Below are 19131 nucleotides of genomic sequence, written 5' to 3' on the forward strand. Positions count from 1 at the left end.
GCTTTGAACCACAGTGGCCAGTACAGAGATATCAAGTTTCCACAGTGCAAACGACACAGGAGTGAAAAGCGTTTACTTGTTTGGTGGGATTAGCACAGAGAGAACACTTAGCAGTTTGAAACCACATAGACCTAGGATTCTTAAACTTTGCTCACTCTTTTTTCTTTTCCATCTGAGCTCATTTTGTTTTCTAGAGATTTAAAGGGTGAACTTGAGAAGCCACCCCTCTAGGTACTTTCCGCATTTCTGAGTGAGCAGGCCAAGAAAAACAGCAGATGAAGATAATTTGCCTACAGTGCTCTGCACCAGCTAGAAAAGATGATGAGCTGCAGCAGAAAATTTGCTGACAATTTTAGTACACAGCGCAGCTCACCCTGCTGAAGGGGAACCAGCATACGCTGCTCGCTGATGGGCAGCATCGCCATGCCGCCGGGTCGTGATGTTATGCTGCAGCTTACCCACAGCAGGTGTGGGTAAGGAAGGACTGAAAAGCTTAGATTTCCCTGTTCAAAGAGCAGCTTTTACCTTGTGCTGCCAAAAGCTGTCTGCGACAGTGAAGCATCGTCTGGGATGTGACCATACGACGTTCCTCGTTTGCACTGTTTGCAGGCTGCCTGCCTCTAGTGACCGCTGCGCAACCCCTTTGCTTTCCCCACCTAAGCTGAGAATCGCTTGCCCATCCCTGAAAGAGCTCCTCAGCATTCACAGCCATGAAAAACCACAAGAGCTGGAGTAAAATGAGATTTATTCAGAAAGAGGGTGTGAATCCAATTAGAGCAAAATAAGCAGTCTACATGACACATTTCTTTCTCACCTCTGCAGAAGCTAATCTAGCTAATCCCTTTGTGTTGTAACAGGAAAGTAGTCGATACCTTACAACTCCGCAGCCAGTATCGGAGGATGCAGACAGCAAACAGCAGCTGTCCGGGCCTCCAGCCCATCCAGCTCTGCATTTGTTACTGTGAGCCAGCAGCTGCCTCTGGTCCTCAAACCTTCTGCTGCGATGCCTATACGCAAGCACTGACTTGAGGCCACATCTCATTTTCTTATGCCCAAATAAGCGTTCTGCTTTGCCGCTGTGATGTGAGTTTCCTAAATAAGAAGATGTTCTGGGAAAGAGATCTTCCTGTGTGCTCTTGAGAGGCGGCAGTCATTTCTTTAGGCAAGTGAGGCGTTCACACAGGCTGCACTGACATCCTGTGGCTCGATTTCCCCGCTTGGAAGGAGCAAGAAGGAACAGCTTCGCCCCTGTTGCCAGTGCCCTCTATGTCCCCCCTGTACTCCCTACAGGTAACCAATGCTCTATCCAAACCCTCTGGGAGGGGAAGGGGCACCTGCCTCCTCGGTGGCGCTGGCTCCCACCCACCATACCAGGTTGGCAGTGTCCCAGGTCCTAATCTCACCAGAGCCCCACTTGCCCAGACACCACTGGCCAAGGGAGCAAGCGAGCATCTCCCCCACTGCCTTTTCGGAGTCCCCTGAATCACTGCCCACATCAGCAGGGCTGGGCAAGGATGAGCTCTAGTGACCCATCACTGGGTGGGGTGTTGCTGGAAGGGTGGGGGCTTTTTTGAGGGGAAACTGATGAAAGTCCCTCACGCCCCACCAACCAATGCCTGCTCGGACTCCAGGTAGAGCCCAAACAGCAGCCGACGCACACATTCACAGCGCTGAGCTCTCCCATGGGGGGCCCAGGGTCTGCAGTGAGCTGTGCTCCCCAGCCCAGGCTCAGACACTTCATGAAATAGTACCTCACCCCATCAGGTGTTGAGTTTAATTTTACCTTCCCCCAGGGAATAGTGTTAATCTGTAACTTTTTAGGCATCACTCGATCAGCTGAATAACAGCTATTAGCTTTGGACTCCAGGCATTTTTATGAGATATTAGTTCCAGGGCTTGTGGTTTGGCATAGAAAGCATATTATTCACACACAAAACAACTGCATTAAAATAACATTAGGAATCTGGCTTAAACTGACAAAACCTAGGAAACTGAGAATTAAGGCTGAAAGTATGTCCTTAACTCACCCACCGCGTGCCTGGTACGGCAGCTCAGGCGGTGTGTCGGACCCTCCGGCTGTGGCCCCCGCCGCCTCCGGCTGAGCCTTGCTCCCCTCCTCGCTTCCAGGAAGGAAACAGGGCTGCACTCCAACCACAGTCCCACAGGCCCTGGTGACCAACGACCCATCTTTGTGCCGTGGAGTCCTTGTTCAGTCAGGCAAGGTTTGGGACTTGAGTGCAATGCAGCTCTTTTCTGTGCATTGCTACTTACAGAGCCGGGTTTCCTCCCCTGTCACCAGCATCACCACGATCAGAGCAAAAACTGCTAAGAAAGCAACACAGGCTGAGGAGGAATTTGTCTGGCAAATTTGTCAGGGTGAGACATGAGCTGGACAAGCAAATCCACATGGTGCCTGGTTTTGACCTTCCCTTGATTTTCTTTGATTGATCAAAGTACCGCAGCCAGAATGAAATGCAGCTGGGGCAGTGACGCCGGCTCACACTGGCGATGGTGCTCAGCTGCAGAGGCTGGCTGGAGGTAACACCAGCCCCAAGAGGAGCAGATGGGCCTTTCTGAAACCCGCCGGCGGAAAATCCTTGGCCTGGAAAACACCTTCTAATGTTCGCTTTGTGGATTGCCTTACTGCGAGGGTACTGAGGCCAGGAAGTAACGCAGGGACACGGGTTGCTGTCACTGGAGTGAAGAGGAGGAGGGGAACTCATGTATGAGCTGTGCTGAAGAGCTCCCCTTTCACAGGGCCTTTGCTTGGAGGAAGCCATGTTGGACATCAAGAAATTTGTTTCATAGCATCCTGTGGCTAGAAAATGAAAGACGGTCTCCAAAAGGGTCATACAATGGGTCAAAAAGCAGCAGTGCTGTGGGCATTCCCAGTCCAAACATCTGCTGTGCTCCCGTTTTTCTCCCAAAGCCCTGCCGTGGGTCACAGGATGCAAACATCAAAATGGTCATCTGGCCACTGGCTTTCCAGAAGGTGTATCTGAGCCTTGGAAAAGGTGATGTCAGCTGCAGCATGTTCGCTGCAAAAGCAAACAAAAGCAGCAGCCTTGGCGGTATCACAGCCTGCATCCTCCAAGAGAAGAATCACCACACAAGTTCCTCAGGCTCCTGGGAAGGACCAACCTGCCCACTCCTGGTGACAGGCTGGCATGGCTTATTTTAAGATGTTTTTTTTTTCCCCTTTGACCAAGTGTTTGCCTCCAGATTGCAGTTAAATAAGCTCCTCTAAAAGCACGTTCAAAATGAGCTTCACTTCTTCTGCTCTACTCATTCCTTTTATTTATGAGCTCTGCCATTTTGTAGGAAACAACCCAAGATGTTCACACATGAGGCATCTCTCAGTGATGAACCACATTAAAGGAAAAAACTCAGAAGGTAGCAGCCAAAAAAAAAATTGTGTTCAAATTGCAAGGTTGTCATACTGCTCAGTAAAAAGGAGTGCACCTTAACCATATTGGGTGTGATTTTTTCCTCTCAGTGAGGTGAGAAAGACATTTGCTATTCCCATCTTGGAAGCAAAACAAATAGAATAATTATTTCCTTTCCCAGCAAAGGCAAACGCAGCTGAACTTAGCTCTGTGCTTTTTACTTGTGTGCCATAAACCAACATATTCCCTTGCTGGCTGGCATTTGCAGCAGACCACAAACACAGTGCTACAACCTGGCACCAAATTTGTGTTTCAGGTCAGAAGTCAGACGTTCTGGTGATAAGATGAAGGATGCTTTTTCTCTGGACCTCCTGTCCCAGAAATGCTGTAGCTAAATTTACCATAGAATAATTTCAGTTTAATTCTTAGCAGGTCTTTTAATGAAAATAAATGTTTCACTTGTTGTGGAACCATTCTCTAAACGTAATTTGGGACCCCAGCATCAGGCTTCCTTGGTCTTTTAAAGTAGCTGAGTGTCTTCATGTCTCTCGGAGTACAGCTGGCACCACGGGTACTCACTGCTTCTAAGACAGGTCTGAAATGAGTGGTCACGGCATGACATAGGGTCTGTGTCCACAACATGCAAGTGATGACCATGTGTGAATAAACCCTAATCTCTCCTGTGCTTCCTAAAGAAAAAAAAGCTTAGCCTAAAAATCCCACATAGCAACATCTCCTCCATATTGTGCCCACCTTGTGCCACAGAGCCAACAGGACCTGGTAAGAGCAAACGCCCACTTCCCACAGCCGCAAGGTGCTGTACAGTGGGGTGCCTCCCCTGCACACGAGCGTACGCTCATCCTTTGGGCTTCGCGAGACAGATGTTCGGGGCTGTGCCAGTGGGTATCTGCGGGATGGGAAGTACATGTAGATGTACACATATATGCAGTGCATTTATGGAGAATGACAGAAAATAGGCCTGGATGGATTTTTAGGGGTCACCTGGAAGGATCTGTTATCTCACCCTTGCACATCTGCAATCCCCACAAAGAAGTTTTTAGCAGAAAATGAAAAGAGGTTGAGACTTGCGGGTGTGTGCATCTTATTAAGCACACTGTGCCCCTTTAAAAATATGGTTTAAATGGCAGGTGATTGTTTCCATATTAAGGAAGGCTTAAGAATGACTGACAAGATCTGCTTTTGCAGCTCTTATTTCTGCCAGTCAAATTACTGAGGATAAGAGTGAATAGTGCATATTTAGAAAATGTATTTTTAAAGTTGGGCTTTAACTGAACAGTGACTTCATGAGAAAGCGAAGCCTCCCCTTCCCAACTAGCTGTGCCTGAAATACAGCAAATTAAACAGGGGGGGGGGAACATAATAAAGAAACAAAGCTATAAAACAAAAAGGCAGTTTTGCCAGACGTTCACCAGCACCCTACACCCTCTTCACAGGCTTGGGATCAAAGCTGGGTGCTTGTATCCAAGGGGTCTGATTAACCCTTTCCTTCCACCCTGGCTACCACCCACACCTCAGCTCTTCATCAGTCCCCTCCCTCTTCATCTGCTTTTGCTGCCAGGTGGTCTGGCATTCCCTTATCGCAGCCTCAGAGGACTCTGCAGAAGGGGGGATTGGAAAAACAAACCAAATTCTCCTCCTGAGCCAGGCAGGTAGGTCCCCAGGTGCCTGTCCTCATTACAGAGATTGCTTTGGGAGCTGGATCCAGCTGGCAAAGGTTTCTCATTAGGATGGCAAGGCTGAAAATGTGAAGCTGGAGGGAAACTATGTAGTTATGGAGCGGAGATGGCCTTGAGGCTGGGGTTAAAGAGGTGGTGGTAAGAATTTTTAATATTATTTTAATTTTAGCTTAGCATTATGGGATCCTGTTAGTCATGGAAGTGGCAGTACATTTTGGGTGTGTTCAGGTTTGTTTAGATTTGGATTCTCCTCCTGCCCTCCCTGCTCTAAAGACAATATAATCTTGCAAGTGTTAAATTTTGACTAGTTCTAGCATAGAGTTGGGACAGGAAAAAGCCTGTTACAGGGCTGCTTGAGTCTGAATCTTGTGTAATGTGTGGGAGTTGTGCTTCAGCTATTTTTCTGGTAAGTATATGAGGAAAGGCAGAGAGAGTGGGCAGAGCTCAGGCTCTGCTTATTTTTGTGCTAGCAAACAGCATAGCTCTGGCAGAGGCAAAAGGATTTAAAGTGTTGAGCTGACATGTTAAAGCCATGGGCAGTTCCTGACAACATTTTTTTTTCTTAGAAATATTACAGACATAGGAGAAGGTGGTTGAGAACATGGGCTGCTGCTACTTCCCTTTTGACTGGAAGGAGTAGATACCAACAGAATACAAACAGGAGAAAGAAATTAGATGCAGGACAATTGAGGAAGCTTTAAGAGTCTCAGAGTCCTTGTATTTCAGTTCTGCTAGCCCTGCAGAAGCTCTGTCTTGTTTAACACAGCTAGCCAGTCCGCTATGTGACAGCTCTCCTGTGTGGCAGCTAAAAAGCTTTCACAAAACGCACTTTGTGCAGCCAGTTATAACCTCTGCAGTGCTCTTACAATGGCACAATATTTACTCGGAATTGTTGGGCCAGCTGGACCGTTATGTATACAGCCACACACCTTCCCAGAAGTGGGCAAGGCATGTGTTTGCACATCCAAGGAAGCTTTGCTTGGAGTGTGACTCCACTGTGATTGTTTCAGTGGCTTCTCTGCCCCTTGATTTTGTGTACAGAAGGAGAGATGTTTCGTGTAACTCAGCCAAAAATCACCAAACTCTGCTCTACCTAAGTTTCAAAGGATCAATAAGTCTAATAGCTGCACTTATTTAGTGATAAATAGTGATAAATTATTTAGTTTATCACGATTTAGTGATAAATGGTGATAAACACCAGCTGAGGTAGCTATCCTCTGTTAAGACAACATCCTTGTGTCTGTTGGCTTCTGTTGTTTCTTATTCTGCTCTTTGCCCTGGTGGCATCTGCCACATGCAGTGTTGTCTGGGTGCCAGGTGACCGCGTGATCCAGCCATCCGATTGCTTTTCAGTGATAAATTGCTATAGCTGCTGCTGGCTGCATATGGCAGGCCAGTAGCATCACCTGGTTCACATGGTGAATCTGCATTGCAGCTACTGTTTGCTAAAGAATGTACCTTAGAAGAGGAGACTTAAGAAAAAAGAGAGGGGGGAGCCCCCTACAGAAGTGAAATAATACTGGAGGGAAACTGGAGGAGTCTTTTAGTCCTTAGCTCTGTAGCCTAGTTCAGCTGAGGGCATAGGAAAGCTGGGAACTGCCAAACTTTGAAATTAGCCCACCTCATCCATCCCTATTTCCTTCCATTGCGGGGAGGTTGAAAATATCCATGAAGAAAAATTATGATCATTGAGTCATCCAATAGCTGCAATCCTGGCTGCCTGCCCCTGCCAGCCTGCTACACAACTTGTATGCTAATGTTTGGATTTTAGTGGTGGGAAACGAATATCAGGCTGTACTCTCTTCACGCACCATTGGGCTGTGCTTATGGTCGCTCTTGGCAGCACCAAATGATTAAACAGATAAAACCATCAGTCTTTTTATTTCCAAACATTAACCTAACTGCTAATAAAGCACAACCCATGTCATCCTTATGGACTTTGCAGAGCTGAGTCACATTAAAAACAGGATCCGATTGCTGGAAAAAGCCTCATACTTCTTTCCTGTGCCGAGACGCAATACCTCTCTGTGCGCATAGCTCGCCTCAGAGAGATTTGCCTTGGGGCTGCAGTGCAAGAGCTGCATGTGGAAGCTGCCTGGGCTGGCCTGCGACTGCCAAGGAAAGCAAGGAGCCTGTGACCTGCATGCTTTGGCGTGGGTGCAGTGGGCTGCTGTGCTGGTGCCCTGGATGGATGGATGGATGGATGGCTGTGTCCCTGGCCCTTCTCCTCTCCTTCCCAGCGCTCAGCAGGGACCTCATCTCAGCCCCCCAGGGCAAGTGGGGAAGGTTTGTCAGGCCCTGAGGCAGAAGAAACGGAGTGATTCTCCCTCCCGGTGGACTTTGCCCTTGGTGGCTGAAGATATTTTTCCTCAAACATCCCCAGCAAAACTGGAGGGGTTTTGTAAATTCATTATGTCACTGAGGAATCTGTTTAATCAGCTGCCTTTCCCTGGAGGCGCTTTACACTTAATGAGAGACATGATGGAAGGAATCAAAATGGGTTTACAAGAGTTTAGCCTTAAACCCCCCAGCTGGTGTATTACTGAGTGCGCTGTAATTTAGAGGAGCAAATGGAGATGCTGAGCAGCTCTCATCCTGCCTGCGCGGGTCAGCGGCAGATGCAAGACGTGAAGCCTCAAGCGCTGTATTGCATCATTCCTTTCCTCGGTGTTATCACAATGAACAGCAAAAGTCTCTGCCTTACCAGGAGCCTGATCTGTGCTCCTGGTAAACTTGGCAAGCGCTCTTATTCCCCAGTGCGTTTTGCCAGTTACACAGTAAGGCACATCCTAATTTAGCTTATTAATAGATGAATATACCAGTTCAAAAAGCAGTCAAATGAGAAACATTGCGTATATGTGAGAAGGAACTTTGTGAACTAGATAAATAGTGGGACCATAGAGCTGGAATATGGAGTAGTTCCAACTTTAGGTTCAAAAAAACATTATAAAAAATTTTGCATGTAAAATTAACGTAGAAAGAAAGGGCACTTAGTTGTTTTCTCTGCTTGCTCACTTCCCCCAGTTGCCCGTGTTACACCACGTCTTTTCAGTTGACTTGTACCCTGTCTTCTTAGCGCGATGGGACAGGCTGATGTAGCAGCAGCTTTCCCCCTACCAAGTTATGTGTATGGGTGCAAGGTCCCCAGGAAATATCACTCAGAAGGACTCTCTGTGGACCTGTGCATGATGTTGTGTCCTTAGATACATGCAAAGTATTTTATTATTGGAAAATAATTCCCATGCCAGTATCTCATTAGCCTTCATCTTTTAGCTTTTTTTTTTTTTTACTTTTTTTCTAAATAAATAAAAACTATATTATTTGGAAGCAGATTTTCCTGCAGTGTAATTGCTGCGCTAGTAACAGCCGAGCGTTTTCTGTAGAGCAGGGGAGTAACACGCTCTGCCGGGAGGGGAGGGCAATTTGTTTTGTCCTCTCAAGCAACAGCTGCTGGAGCCAGTGCTCGCTGCAGAGGCAGGCTTCTCATGCTACCGCCCTGGGACCTGGGAGGGAACCAGCACCCTTTGCCTCTCAAGCAGCCATTGACGAAATAGCCAGTCAGTTCAAAGGTTTTCACTTTTGGCTTCTTTGTGACCTACTCTAGGTTCTAGTGGTCTTGATGTTGAGCTGTCCTAGATTATGAAGATACTGGCTAAAATCACACCCCAGAGTCATGTTTTTTTGAAAGAAGTGCAATTTTGCAAGGATGAGTCTATTAATTTACCTGCCAAAGCATGATAAATAGAACTCCACAGAGAAAAGACCTAGAACTTGTGGTTTATTACTCATTTATGTATAGTTTATAATACACTTATGTGTAATTGCACATGTCTTGGATGTAGACGTTTAGGTTTTGATATGGCTAGTTTGTTTATGTTAACTTCATAAGACATATAGCTTGGAATAAAAATAGCATTTTCTCAGGAAGATGAGATGTAGTGGATAGTAAAGTAGATACACATTCATCACACTTAATTTACTTTCAGCTGTTATAACTGATAGTCTATGTAACGTGCACATATGAGGTTTTTTAATATAAATAGGAGTTTGTGAGAGTGCCACTTACCATCAGTCTGTAACACATTATTTAGACATTATTTATGGGCTGTTGGTATCTTTCCCACTTTTTTTTTAAGTTTGAAAGGACTGAAGGGAAAAACACAATCTAGCATGGAATTGATTTTACATCAGGTGGTTTTACATGGAATAATATTACAGTACTAAAGAATTGCATTGTCATCTCTTGCGGTGAAGTTGCATTGTGTTCTGTAGCCTTGGTTCACTTATTAATCCTTCAGTAGCACACACTTAATTGTTCAGCAAATGACACCACATGCGAAGAAATAATACCTACAGTGTGATTTATATCTCTTCAGGCAACGACTCTGAGAACTGGATCATCTGCCTTTGCTTATTGTACTGCAACACAGGAACAGCCGCAGGATCTGAAAATGGTGGCCAGTTAGGACGCACTGAGAATACGTACCCTGGAAACAAAAGGTACATTTGCTCTATCAGTCAAGCACAAGTCTGAATTGCTCTTAAAACTAAACACATGCTTGATGTATTATGCATCCTGTGGCAGACAGAACCTTTGAGGCTCTGAGCTTGTGTATTCTGGGCAAGTGAAGTGTGGTGTGATCACCAAAGTCCAGCTTGGTTGCTGTACACTCACTGGAGGGACCAGAGGTGTGCAGCCAAAAAAAATACAGTCTAACTCCGGGGGATGTAGATACATTGAGCCAGCAGGACTTCTAGGGGCAGAGAGAAGGGAAGGGTGGGCAGAGAGAAGTCATTTTTATAGCTGATGGGGTTTCCCTCTATGAGTCTACCTGGAGTAGCAAAGCCACTTGCCAAGACAAGCATCAGTTCACTGGTTTCTAGACAGTGGCTAGAAGTAGTGGAGAGCAGAGCCTGCTTTAACAGTTAGCTCTCCTACCGCAGAAGGATTACATCTGGTCCGATCCTAAGTTTTAGCATGCCAGACTTTGAGTCTCCCCAAATACAGCATGTATTAAACATCAAGTTAAAAAAAAAAACAAAAACAAACCAAACCAAACTGGCCTAGGTAGATTGTGTGGCTCATTATGATTACATCTCCTTGTGTTTTGCTTTCTACCTTGAAAGAAAAAGGGTGCAGATCTTCTGGTACAACCTGCTATGGAGGGTAGAACCAGTTCAGTCCATTTGTTCTCCTTCATCCTCCAGAAATAGCTGAAGACAAACCTAGTCTCTACCAGGCTCCATGGGTGCATCGGTCACTTTTTTAATTAGTTTGAACTCACAGTATTTATTTTTCTTCTAAATCCACCGCACCCATTTCTCTTGCTGTTTCCCAAAGTAATTAATTTAAAAACAAGCATGTTTTTAGCAAAAGGAAGTTAGAAGATAAATGTATGGGAAATAGGACTGTTTTCTTTCCTTGTAAGTAAAATAGGCTCCCATGTGTGTCCTACACGTTTCAAAGGATCAAGGCTTTAATAATGTGGCATATTAGCACTTGGCATTTGTGGCACTTTTACTTGCCATATCTTCCACATATATTTGAATTTTTCCTTTCTGGGCCATTTTTTTTTTCCTATTCCCCTCTATTTCTGATCATCATCTTTTGTCAGGAAGAAGATAACTGCATTCTATAGGGAAAATTGAAATATCACTTGAATATTTCTTAGATGGCATGAAACACTCCCTGGAGGATGCTACTTGGAAAGCGTTAAGGCAGTGGTAGTCTAGTTCAGCCAAGCTGCTAAGTGGTAGGGAGCATAGTATACACATAGTACAGCTCAACTGTCTAATAGAGGGGTCTTAAGTTAATTCAAAAGTTCAAACCTTGTGTGCCATCTGCACAGCTTATAGCACCTACACCATGTGGCTGCAGGCTATGTTCTGGAGATCTCTGAAGGGAAAAGTCCAGGCACGCTCGCCACCTTACTGTGTGTCCAAGGTGGTCTGGATGAGTCAGGCATAGGACAGACCGTACGTTAGCCCACTAGCGTGCGCAGCGAGACCTGTTCTTCATTGGTAGAGTGTGGATGGCCCGAAATACCCACAAGATATATGATGGAGTTAAAGATGATGATATCAAAGGAAGGTCAGAGAGGTGGATGACAGAACTTGCTATGCTCTTCACCTCATGGTGCTTTCAGACATAACAGGGCTTAAAAACATTTCCAGGTTCCTTTCTGCAGTTTGTGAGAGTTTCTGTATCCTACTGAGAATTGTTTATGCTAGTGACTTTGATCAATCTGCTCAGGTCTCAAATGTTACTGTTCCAAATTATCGAGCTGCGTGGTTATGAAGAAGCAATATAGTGAAGGCCTCCTGCTTAATGGGACTCAGGTGCACAACTGCATTGTACTTACAAATTTATGGGAAGGAAAAGTGGAGAATCCTTTTCTTACAAAATGGTGGAAAAACAGAAACTAAGAGCTGTGAGGAAATGTCTGGGAACTGCTGGCAGTACAGTTCAGGAAGGAAAGCACAGAGTGTTATGCGATTCCTGTGCACGGTCATCTGTTGTGCAAGCCACAAACCCTGCGGACCTTAAGGATGTCTCTTTTGAGCTCTAAAATCCTGTAACTAATCTGAGTCATTTGCACAGCTGAACAGACTCAAGGTCTCTTAAGTAAATTGGAAATACCTATAATTCTTGCAGGAAATTAGGGAACAGTTAGGTAGTCCCATAGCAGAGGAAGAAATAAAAAGGAGTCATAAAACCTCTGGTCTCTGGGAAAGCTCTGGGTGAAGATGACTTTCTAATAGAATTTTCTAAACTCTTTCAGTCTCACTTGGCTCTTGTCATATGGAAAAATTTTCATAAGGCCAAAGCAAAAGTGTTCTATTTCAGCATTAACTGCAGTGTTGGGTTTTCTTAACTCTCTTTCCTAGGAAATAACTCACTGATGCACCATTTGCAATAATTAAATTATAGGCCAATTCTTTTGACTAATGTGACTCAGAAGACACAAGTTAAAATAGCATCTAGAAAACGTCTGAACAGCATACCTTATGGACAAGAACTTACCCTATATCTTGAGGTTCACATTAATCAGAAAGCTGTTACAGAGTCTACAGGCCTGTTATTATAATTTGCTATTTTTAAAATTCTCTGAAGTAATCAGAAAATCTACCAGCTCAACATCCCTAAAGAGAACTGCTTCCCACCCACCAGCAGTGGCTGACTTCACTGTTGACATAAAAACCATGAAGATCTCAGTCTAGTGTTCTGCCGTGTAATTGTATCCTTAATTTTGGCCTTGTTGAAAGTCTGCTGGAAAACTGAGCTTGTGTGTCCTCATTAGAAGCAATTCATATGTAAATCATTTAAGATTTTTTTTTTTTAACTTACAGAAAGAAAGCGTCCCTGTGACTCAAACACTCTGCAGGCTCTTGCTCCTCTTGCGGCTCCTGTGTGGCTGTGACTCCTGGCAAATCTGATACAGAGTGAGAGGGCTGCTGGCCATGCTCTCTGCTATCTCTTGCCTTAGCAGCTGGAGAAAGCATCTGTCAAGAGACGTTACCTTTTGACAACCTTGGTTTAGTAATTGAAAGGATGGGAGGTGAAACCATGCTGTCTTCTGCGTGCTTGTGCCTGGCGGACACTCATGGAAGGTGCTTCCCTCCCTTCAGGTGGTAGTAGCCATGTAGCTATCAGCTTTTCTGCATATTGGAAGGCTTAATTTTTGCTCTTTTAGGTGCAAAAATAAGTTGAAGTAGCAGCTTGGCAGTAGTGGAATGACATCCTAGTGTTAAAATAGAATGGCTTTGAAAAGACATAAAATAAACAATAGTCAGATGAGTTCTCTGGACCTTTATCAATAAAAATTATGAAGAAGCATATGAGGTAACAGCCAAGTGCTTGTCTGAGAGTACAACTTTGATAAAGTTTGGGCACCTATTTCTTCTGAGTATTTCTGGAGTTGAAAATGGAAGTTAGCATAAGTGCGTTATTGAAAGTGTTGACAGTGATTTGAAGGTGTAAAGGAATATCGCGTCTTTACCATGATTTCTATGCTTTTGAGTTGGATGAGACGAGTCCCTTCACACTCTTAACTGTTCCTAAAATATAATGTCTGAGGTATTTGTCTCTAAGAAAGCTGAGTCTTTGTTGCTCATGAATAACTTTTAAACTATTGCTGAAGGTGTTCAGAGCTTCCCTTTGGCAGCTTCTTATTGTAGATGTAGACAAGTGGGACTAGATAGCAGAACATGAAATTCAAGTTCATTAAAAACTATCTGTTAAAAAGGTTTTTTTTTTTTTTTCCTGTGTATAAAGAACTCTACATGAAAAGCTAGCAGGGGGGGAAACAATAAAGGTAGAACTGAAAGTAATCTAGGAGGCTGGTAATTGTTTATTGTTCATGAGTTCTCCAGTTCATTGCAAAAAGAAAAAATCCTATAGCTGCTAGGAATCTGACCTTGTGCCCAGAAAATGTGTAAAAGCACAGCTGGCCCTGTCTGGGCTGGAAATCGGCTTTGAGACGAATGGCAAATACTTTATTTCAAGAGAGTATTTAGCTTTAAAAAATGAATAGGGGCTGCATGTTCCAAATGTCATCTGTCAATTTAACAAATGGCAACTATATACACATCTTAATGCCAGATTGCCGTTTCATTAGGCTCGTTGTGGGTTATTCCTTCTTGGTAGCTGGCATTATTCTAGCTGGAGCAGCAGAAAGGCAGGAGGGCAGGGGCTCCTCACCGCTGCTGCTCCTCAGCTACGCAGCACAGCTCCTCGCTGCTTTCGGGGACAGCAGGGGAGAAAAGAGGGTGCAAAATGAAAAAAACTGCCGTGCAAGATCGATAGGAGGCATGATCCTCGGTACAGCCGGGTTGAGCTCAGCACAGGATTAGATGCAAAGACACCTTGGAGTTGGGTCTGTAACCGCAGCCTCGGCACGTAGGCAAGTGCTGCTGGCTGCTGAAGAGTGGTCTGAAATGCAAAATGGACAGGCAGGTGGCTCAAAATGGGAGCGTTCTGTAGCTCTGCCACAGGATATAAAGGAGGATTAAAGACTTGCCCTACCTTGACCAAGACCTGCAGGAATGAACTGAAAAAACTTTCAGTACAGCGCGGTGAAGCGAGTGAGCACTGAGGAAACAGCCACAGCACAGGGTAAAGGTAAAGATGGGAAAGGGACGAGTCTGAGCCCCTTCACTTTGGCCCAGCTCCAACCCACCGCACTGCCATGCCCTCACTGCCCTCTGCAGCCCTGCAGCATAGCCAGGACTCTGTAAATCCACAGGTTGAACCTCCTCAAGCTGCAGCTGCCCACCCCAAAGTTGCCAGCTCTCCCCTGTGGTGGAAATCCTACTCAAGTGCCCTACATTGTAAGTAATTGAAGTTTTGTTGCCACTGTGGCTGAGAGCTTTCAGCCCTCCCCATTGTCACTGGCAGCTCAAGCATCCTGATGGAGCTCCCTGACGGGATAAACACATTTAAATATTAAAAAGTGCAGTAAACAGGTATGGTTTTGAATGATTAATTCTGGCTGGTGCTGCCAGTACAAATGCTGCACAGCATGACCGGAAAGAAGTTGCAGAGGGTAAGAAAATTAATTTCTTTTTAAAAATCAAGTATTTGCTGTCTCCAAGGTCACGTTTAGTAATAACAGGCTGGCCATGACACAAGCAGAAGTTTTCCTTGCTGGGGAGCTCTGAGTGTACAGGTGAGGCCAGAGCACAGGAGGGCAGCTAGGTAATTTTGCTCCCTGGCTAAACTGACTTCATTTGCTTGTACCACAGCATTCAGGGGGGCTTCATGCTGTGATTTGTAAATCACAGGTAACATGAACTCCTCTCCCCATGTCCCACAGCACTCCTGCTAGGAAGCTGCTTCTCCTTGGAAGGGTCTTCCTGCTCGGGGGTGAGGGGCTCAGTAAATGAGCTGCTGCGTTCAGCACCTTGCTGGAAGGCTTTTGGGAAGGGAAAATTGTGTTAGGTCCTCACAATGTGCTGGCACACGCGCTGACATGTCTGTACAGGCAGCAGAGAGGGGCTGCTGTGGAGTTAGGAGTAGAGCTTACCACCAGTCCAATCTTCTACAAGCTCTTTTCCTGCTCAAATCTGTCAAGAGTTTTCTTTCAAGAAAAGCAAGGTTTGCAGGGAGATGGTATATACAAACATGTACTTACTTATTTTTGTTTCACTTCCATTAGGTGTGTGGAAAAAGCTGGTAAGCTTTTGAATTCAGTGTCCCTACAGCTGGTTGGTGTAAAGCTTTTCCGTTTTCTTCCGACTCTATCATTCAGCTTAATAAAAGATATTGCTTTTCCCTACAAATCTTGTTTCTCTTGCACAATATGGCTGCACAGATAATGGCAGTTGTTTATATCCTCACAAATTAATGTAACGGTAATGGCTACCTCTAAGACTTCAAAAGAGAAGGTAGGACTCGAAGTCATGGGGAGCATCAATTTTTATTACACTGCCTCCTTGTGCATAGAGAAAGCTCTGAAGGTTAGAGAAGTGCCACAACGAACCTTCCTCTGTACATAAACGTGAAATCCTGACATCACAAAAATCAGTGTCCAGGCAATTTCCCCTCCAAGAACACTACAATCGGAGTCACGTCTTAATTTCAGAAGCTGTCGCTGCTTTATCCAGCAACATGGGCAGCCCCACAAGTGCCACAGCAACTGAGGCTGGCGAGCATGGCTGTAGCTGAGCTCAGTGCATCACTCTTCAGCCAAAAAGCAGCAACAAGCTCAAGTCACTGTCCCTGGGAAGGGCAGAGTTGTTTATACCATGCTCAACGTTCAGGTCTACAAAGCCCTTAATTTTATTTTATCCCCCCTCCTCTTTTTTTTTAATCATCACTTAGATTTTTTTGACAAAAGGAAGGCACCAAGTGAAAACATCACTATGGAAACATCACGGGCTCACTTGTACTTGCCTGCCAAGTGACTACCTAACTGAAGTTTTACATCCTATTGGATCACTGTTGGCCATCTGCTCTCCTTCAAACTTCTCAGAGTTCCTTATTTCCCTGAAAAGTTCATTTTTAGAAAGAAAGGAGGAGGAGGCAAGGGGAGAATCCGGCATTCTTGGCTAGAGCAGAGCTATTGTGAAAAAGGAAGATAAACTCACTTTGGGGCAGCCCCTTAAGACGACAAAGATCCATGTTCTGCAAAGCAATTTCACAGAAAATACCCTGTTTCTAGATGCACTTTAACGATAACAGTATATATTGGCAGCCACAAGGCAAAACAAATAAACAGCTGCTTCTAGTACTCTTGCACTTATTGTCTTCCTCTCCCCCTCCCTCATTTAGAGTCAAACATATTTTCTTCTAAAATGTAACAGTGACTGCCTACACTGGAGCTGTTGGCTGCAGGCTCCTCAGCCTTTCTCCAAATAAAACACAGAAATAGATTTCCTGCCAAGCACTGGGGAAGTTTGAAGACTTTAGTTTTTAAAAATATAATCTGTTTATCAGTGCCCTAAGCCTGCCAAAGGTAATTATAGGCCACGGCACATTTACATTAATGCATAGGACCTACAGACATTTCAAAAGCTTAATGGAGAAACTCAATAAATGTACATATCGAAAAATAAATTAATTACATTAAACTGTCATGTAAAGATATCACTTAATTTTGCAGAGCGGAAGGCGCTCTTAATGGGAATGGAATGGATCAGTGAGCATTTCAAAACCCAAAGCTATAATTTAAATTCAGGCTCTCCTCTAGTGTGCAAGTCACAAGACATATTTATTATAGCCTTGGATTGTCAATTGTAATCGGTTTAGCAGAGACAAAGCCATGTTGTTTTGCTTCCTTGCCCTCCTAGCTAGTTCAATATATTCTGATGTCAGACTATTGACAGGCAAACTAAAGGCTGAAATAAAATCATGTTTGCCTGTGATGAACTGGCAAAAATGCAGTCCAAGGTAAATGTAATGCTGAAGTCTATGTATTTATTTATCAAGCAGCAAGGGGAAAATGGTGAAACATTTAAACTTCTTTAAATAAACTACTTGACTATATTTACTGCTGCTCTTGCGGCCTGCTATGTGGCTGCATAGACCCAAATAGATAAAAATAAGTAAAAGCACTGTGAAAATGAATAGTATCATTTATAAGCCACTGCTCTGAGTTTTCCAGGTGGCAATAACAATTAAAGTTGTTGCTCTCGACATTCTTCTAGGGCTAGAGGCCAAGTCTAAGACCTAGTTCCCCAGCAAGCAGACAGCAACGCTTCTTCCAGGCTGCGCAACCCATCAGCTCTCAACTCCTGGGGTGCCTCTGGTGTGGTTTGCTGCAGGATTTTATTTGGTAGCAACAGTTATAAGCCAAGCCTTTGCTTCCACAGTCATGAGTAACAGTCACCTTCTCACTGAATAAGTGTTCCAAGAACAGTTCAATTCTTTTTCTGACATTCTTTCTATATTCTCAAATTCTCTTTCTTGTTAAGTTCACTTTCCGATCTGGAGCACTGAAACTGGTCAGCTCATCGGGTTATAAATGTCACACTATCCAAATGCTAACAACATTCTTTGAAAGAAGGCAGTAGGGAAGGAAAGCATTCCTAGACACTGCAGAAGAACAGGTGCGGAGAGATTTAGGTGCTGGTCCAACACAATATGTAGGCTCCAATTCCTACTGTCGCTAATGTCAGTGACAAGCTGGAAGTCTAATGTCTTCCTTTAATTTGGACTTCAGTGACTTCTTCGAGGTATAAGAAAATTATAGTCCAGTTGAGAACTGAATGTATGTATCTATATAGATAAGTAGCTATCTTATATCACCAGCCAAATACCATAACCACAGGTGTGACCGTTTCTTTCTAATAAAGCCATCACAGTCACTAAAAATGGTCTTTTCCCAAATAACTTTTCCAGCCTAGCTGCCTGTTCCCTGAGCCCCCACTGCTCTGAAGCTGAGGAAATCTACAAACACAGTCCCAACTTATTTTGCTTATGGAAAGGAAGAGACTCAAAGAGTGCTTTAATAGTCAGGAGAATAGGGCAGGGCATAGGCATCAGTTAAAGGGCTTAAGTTAAAGGAATACTATTTCTAAACTCTGAAAATAGCTATTCTGGTAAAAATGCTTCTTTCCCATGTCACTTTTAAGTACAGAAAATAAAAATTCTAAGCTGTTAGGAGCAATGGTGACAAAATCATGCTTTTAATGCTCTTTTAAAAAACACTTTTGAAAGTTTTTATTTGAAATATCTAAAAGGTATAATTGCATTCTGGTTTTATAGTCATAGAATTCTAATAACTCTTTTACATTAAATAAAAAAGCTAAGGCATTTCTCAAATTTCTGAATATCAGCCAAATAAACTACAAACTGGTTCATGCTTCAGGTCAGTATCCACTAAGAGGTATATAAGCAAGATTGAACTGTACTTGTATTCTTAATTCATTAGTGGAACTGTAAGGCCCTCTTCTGGATTATAAATTACTGCATGGGGAAGCAAAGCGCATGGCAATGACAAAGCCGACCAACGCTACGAAAAGATAAATGTCTCAAAGATATTTTCTTCATACTATTACCAATCTCGTTTCCTGGTTTTTGCATGTATCTGCCCATCTCAGTTACTATAATTTAGTAGCCGAGAACAACTTCTACTTCTTTTGTGCATTCTTAACAAGAAAGCTTTTCTTCTACTAATACTCACAAGAGGAGTGGACAGTCTCAAGAGAGCTGTGGAGAGTTTCTCTACAACTTTGTATGAAGATGCTGTACAGCCAAGTGATGCCTGCTTCTGCTTAATAACAATAGCATACACAAGCTGAGACATCACTTTACATATATACCTGTCTACATACATATATGACTTTCAGAAGTTGTGTGTGAAAATGTTGCTTCTGCTAGAGAGAGTGTAAAAAACAATTAAGAACTTTACAATGGTCTTATCTCAGATCTTCAAGGACTGTACAATTCCTTATATGCCTTTTGATTAAATATACGCACAAGGACTGTGAAGGTCTTGCAAATGTAACCTTCCAAGAGATTTACTTGGATTTGCCTAAGCAAACATTTATTACGTAAAAGCAAGATGCTTCTCCACAGACAGAAGGAAAGAAAATATTCTAGAATG

The sequence above is a fragment of the Chlamydotis macqueenii genome, chromosome 3 (genome assembly GCF_036417535.1).
Source record: "Chlamydotis macqueenii isolate bChlMac1 chromosome 3, bChlMac1.mat, whole genome shotgun sequence".
NCBI lineage: Eukaryota > Metazoa > Chordata > Aves > Otidiformes > Otididae > Chlamydotis > Chlamydotis macqueenii.